Below are 6,000 nucleotides of genomic sequence, written 5' to 3' on the forward strand. Positions count from 1 at the left end.
CTTCCTTGTCTTTTCATTTCCCACAGCCCCTCAGTAAACCAAGGGGTTTACCTTGGCTCTAACACCTGAGAGAGGGTGCCTGGGAGCAACTGTGTCAGCTGCCCAGGTCATTTCCTCATTCCAGAGGTCAACCAGGGCATCAACAGGAACACCAACTGTATCAACAGGAATATCCCCAGGAGCCATTAGAAAGCCATTTGTATCTATCTGGCTCCAGGGGTGGATCATCTTAAAAGATCCCCCAACCCTGCACAGACTTGGTATCCCCTTAAGTCTAAACCCAAGCAGGTAGCGATCTGTCTATGAGAAAGGAACGGTCGTCAATTCCTCCAGTCTCAGATCCTCCTGCTCATAACAAAATATCATTGTGGCTGCCTGGATACTCTCTGTAAATCTATTTAATCTCTTCTTTACAGCCAACTACATCATAAAAATATGCCATGGCAGTATGATATTTTATTTTCAGCCCCTTTACTGGTGAATTCTGACACTGGCTTTACCCATCTCACTGCTGGTGTGGACTGAGTTGACACTTTGAATGAATTTCCCACCGTCACCCCAGCCTTTCTCAGGATTAGTCACAGCCAGTTGACACACCTTGATATATGTGACATTAGGATTTTTCATCAATCTGCACATTTATACTAAATCTTATTAGTAAGTAATAAAGTTTTATTGTATCGCCATAGCATAGGCCGTCACAATATTCAATACAAAACAATAAAATGATAAAACACAGATAACTTTCACCTTTAAGATATAAAATATAAAACATTAAAACATCAATAGCAGTAAAAAGGAATCTAAATGTTTGCTCTCTGTAAAACCTCTTTAAGCCTGATTTTCTTTGCTGCAAGTGCAAACTGTGCAACCCAATAGGAAATACCGTATATACCCGTGTATAAGCCGACCCGCGTATAAGCCGAGGTGCCTAATTTCTCCCCAAAAATGGGGAAAAATTAGGCACCCGCATATAAGCCGAGGGTCGGCTTATAACCCCTCCCCCCCCGCAGACTTACCTGACCGGGCTCCTGGGAGCAAGTGGCGTGGCCCTGGTGGCGGCGGCGGCGCGGCTGGGCGGGGGCTGGGGCAGCCTCCCTGCAGTTGCAGGAGGCCGCCCCAGGCCGCTCCCGGCCCCAGGAAGCGGCAGCGCGGCCGGGCAGGGGCCGGGGCAGCCTCTGCGCAGCCGCAGGAGGCCGCCCCAGGCCCCAGGAAGCGGCGGCGCGGCCGGGCGGGGGCCGGGGCAGCCTCTGCGCAGCCGCAGGAGGCCGCTCCCGGACCCCCAGGAAGCGGCGGCGCGGCCGGGCGGGAGCCGGGGCAGCCTCTGCGCAGCCGCAGGAGGCCGCCCCAGGCCCCAGGAAGCGGCAGCGCGGCCGGGCGGGGGCCGGGGCAGCCTCCGTGCAGCCGCAGGAGGCCGCTCCCGGCGGCAGCAAATGACGCGGACCCAGCGGCGGCGGTAAGTTCCCCCCTCCCTCCTCCCTCCTCCCTCCTCCCTCCCTCCCCCCCTCTACCGTATTGACCCGCGTATAAGCCGAGGCCGGCTTTTTCAGCCCTTTTTTTGGGCTGAAAAACTCGACTTATACGCGAGTATATACGGTATGTGTGTCACAGTCCGACAGCAAAAATTTATTTTTTTCAATATCCAACAAATTACTCATCCCAGCCAAGACGGCTGCAAGAAATCTACTCCTGGGATGAGCATGCAGTGAGCAAGTAAGGATATAGTGTGGTAAATCCTCCAAAACAGGGGCACCACATGTATAGATCTGCTGATCTAAAGGTGTTTGAGAATAGCGCCCCAGAAGCACTGCTGTTGTCATTGTTTGAAAACGTAGGGAAGTGAAATTTGCTCTAAGATTTTGATTGGTAATATTGGCTAAGTAAGGGCTTCTGCTATGGTTGGACTTGATAAATTTGAACCAAGGTGCTGTTTTAGACTTAAGAATTAGAGAATGATCTATTAATGCGTCCATTTTATATATCCAGTCTCGAAGCTGACAATTATCCACCGATGACCCTAACAGGTCATCTGGTATGGAATAGTGTGTAAGTATGCTGTTATAGAAGGCGAGACGTCTGGCATCCTTAGACAGAATGATATTAAATGACTGCTGTCTAAATGAGTTTGAACAGTCAAATTTATTCTTTTTCCAGTATTTTAGGATGGCTAAATGTGCTCTTGCTTTGAGAGAAGGCAGACCTGTTTCAGCTTGCATCAAGGCGGATGAGGTCCCCTTTGGAAGGGCCAAAATACGTCTAAGAAATTGGGTCTGCGTAATTTCAAGGCTAGATAGAATGTTCTCATTTCACCCCTAGATTTCAACTCCATATAAAAGATGTGGTACTACCTTACTTGCAAAAAGTTTCAATGCTGGATCAATAAGGTGGCCTCCTTTTGAATAGTAGAAGCTCAGAATCGCCCCTACCATCTTTAAGGCAGATGATCTAACTGAAGCCAACTGTGCATTCCAATTCAAGGATTCTTTAAATATCACACCAAGATATTTTAAAAAGCTGCATTTCTTTATGGAGTTACCAAGAATGTACCATGATGATATTTTTGCTCTCTTCTTAAAAACCATAACCTTAGTGTTGTTGTTTTTTGTAATTGATGTTTAAGGCTTCCTCCCTGCAATATGTCCCCAGTTGATTCAGTAGCCTTCTAAGACCTATTTTAGTTAGGGATAATATGGCCATATCGTCTGCATAGAGGAGTATTGATATTTTCTGTTGGCCCAAAGAAGGTGGAGTAAATTGAGGGCCTGAGACTCTCTCAACAATGTTATTAATATATAGGTTAAATAATAGGGGAGCCAATACATAGCCCTGTTTCACTCCCCTACGGGTTGGGTTTTTTTTGGTTAGAGAACCTGTAATCCCTACCCTAATTTGAGCATAAGTATTGTTGTGCAACTGGGAAAGTAAAAATAGTAAGCACTTATCAATATTCGTAAATGCTAACTTTTGCCATAAGCAGGATCTATCTATAGAGTCGAATGCAGCAGCCGAATCAACAAATGCTACATATAACGACTTTGTTGGACCATTTATAGCTGAGTAGGCCAACTGATGGAGAACTTGGAATTGGTCTATGGTACTAACCCCTTTTCTAAATCCTGCTTGCATTGGATATATGATTTGCTCCGTAGCTACCCAATCTTCCAGCTTCAGGAGAAGATGTTTGCTATATAGTTTCAATGCTATGTCCAACAGACTAATCGGCCTGTAGTTATGAGGGACAGACTTATCTCCTTTTTTATGTATGGGCACTACAGTACTCAGTTTCCATCCAGAAGGAAAATAGCCCATTTTATTAATTTGGGTGAAGACCTTGGCTAAGATGGGTGCCCACCAACTAGAAAATGCTTTATATAGCTCCGAAGGGATCATATCTTCGCCTGGGGCCTTTCCTAATGCTAGTGAGTTTATTAAACCAACAACCTGGGACTCAGAGACTGGTGCCCAATCTGGAAGCCCTACAGGGTCCAAAATAGTATTCTCGATTTGTTCGGAGGTTTGGGGACCAGAGGAGATCCAAAGACCTTACTAAAGTGACAAAACCAGTCATGTCCTGATATATGGGCATCCATCCTGGCACTGGGATCCCTAGTTTTGTTGGAGACCAGTTCCCAAAAATGAGAATCATTTTTTTCATATACTGTTCTTTCTAATTCCTTCCAAAAAGATATAGCGTACTCCTTTTTCTTGTTTTTAATTAACATTTTATATTGAGACTTTAGGTTTAAGAGATAGGCCATCTGTGTTCCATCGTTGGACCGCCTCCCTTTCCTCATGGTGGCTATAAGTTCTTTTTTACGTGTTTTACAATCGTGATCAAACCAACCATTTTTAACAAAAGGTGATAATTTCATGACCTTGTGATTTACGAGCAAAGGCTTAAGATGGAAACTAATGGCCTCAAATGGTGTTAACACATCAACGTCTTGGCATAATATGACTTCTCTTAGTGAGACCAATTTAGAGTTAGTAAGAGTATGTGCAATTTCATTGTACAAATGTTCTGACCACCTAAGTCTCCTTGTTCCATCTGCGAAAGTTTGAGCAGACGTCAGCTTAACATTAGAATCAGTATTGACTATTAAACTCTGTGGGCAGTGATCACTTATAGGTGAGTCCACAACCGCGAACTCAAGCACTTGATTTAACAGTCCTGAGGATATTGCTATATAATCAACTGTACTAGCCCTGCCAGTAGACAAGTATGTAAAGGACCCTCGGGAGATGTCAAAATTTGAACCGTGCAATATGCACAAATTGGCCAATGCAAGCATTTCCAGGAGTTTCAGTCCTTCCTTGTTTATCATCATATCCTTTGCTGTTCGTTCTAGGATCTGAGCATGCAAAGCCGTCTGTGCCTTCAGACTAACAATAGCTCCCCTCGACCCTGGCCCTATTCTAGCATTAAAATCACCACATAAGACCATGTGAGCTCTTGGGTACGAAGAAGTTAGAGACTCCAATGTAAGGGCTAGTGATTCCCACAGATTCCCATTTGCCTTGGACATCCCAAGTGATAGTAGGCATATTTATGGTTCCTCCAAAGGAAATATATTTTCACCTTTCCTTCCTGCACTGGAAATTGGGGGCATGTGAAACATATGTCCTGAATGGTTTGCTGTTAACCCTGAGTTGAACAAAGGGCTCGGGCTCGCGTTCCTGACTCCTGACTTCTCCAACATACTGGGGAAATAAAGGCAATGATTTTTCTCCAGGCGAATGTTAGCAAGCAAATGTGTGTAGAAACATCCTTCTGTTAAACCTGACTTCTGATACAGTCTGCTTAGCTCAGATTCACTTCCAGTTTCAGAAACATACATCTTTTTTTACATCCTTATGCCATTTTCAAATTCTAAATTTCCAATGAGACTGAAGTAAATGAAGCTTCATTACTATTTAGAAAGCAACCAAATCACAGTTGTACACTTGATGAATAGAGTCCCAAGTTCTGCTAAAAACATTATTATAAAATAGATCAGCTTTGTATCAGAGGTGCTGAAGTTTTTTATTGAATTTCCATTTCATGTAATGGTTCCCTTGTCCCAAAGGCTTCCTAATTTGAACAGAGGGTGTCTTTTAGATTGACAAACTGATTTATAAAACCTGCATCGTGACTTGAGAATAGATATGTAAATGAAAGATGTTTTTTTTCAAGTGAAAATTGCTGCTCTTTGATGAATGAGAGCTGCATGTTCTAAGGAAAAATCATTTAAATTCATAAGCCCCGCACATACTTTCCTGGGAATAGCTTTATGTTAATGATAACTATTATCGATTCATAATCCTGCCTAATTAAATTTGAGCAATAGCTCTTTACCAAAAAACATATGCAGTTCAATTTCCTGCATGGTTAACGGGAAACTTTTATCCCAGGCAAAACAAGAAATGCACAGCATTCAGCTGGCTGAACCTGGCAAAGAAATTGCAGCTCCATTAGTAACTGCTTGAACGGCTTTAAGGAGGAACCACTGATCCACAAGGTCTTCACTCCAATGACCATTTGGGATCAAGAGTAGTGGTAAGAGTTTTATGCAACATCTTGAAAACTTCGTGTCATCAGTTTCATGGCCTTTGTACCTGTTCCTTGTAATATAGCCTTATCACACCTAGTTATACCCAACTGCTTCAGTGCTCCAAACATTCACTGCAATTGAAGAACCTTCCCAGACAATTTAAAGCAACCGGATTTTGTTCTTTGTATTTTACTCCTCTAGCACCAACGGTGCAAAATTCCATTCCCAAACAATGAACGTATGAGACTGAATCAGACCATTGGTCTTTCAAGATTATGATTGTCTGTGCAGACTGGTAACAGCTCTCCCAGGTCTCATGCAGCTAGAGATCTTTCCCATCACCTACTACTGTTCCCTTTAACTGGAGACAGTAGGGATTGAATCTGGGACCTTCTGCATACCAAGTACCAGTGGGGGTTTTTTGTGATGATGCTCATCTGTACTGGCACCTTTTCCAAGTCCTGAGGGG

Source organism: Euleptes europaea, chromosome 12 (genome assembly GCF_029931775.1).
Source record: "Euleptes europaea isolate rEulEur1 chromosome 12, rEulEur1.hap1, whole genome shotgun sequence".
NCBI lineage: Eukaryota > Metazoa > Chordata > Lepidosauria > Squamata > Sphaerodactylidae > Euleptes > Euleptes europaea.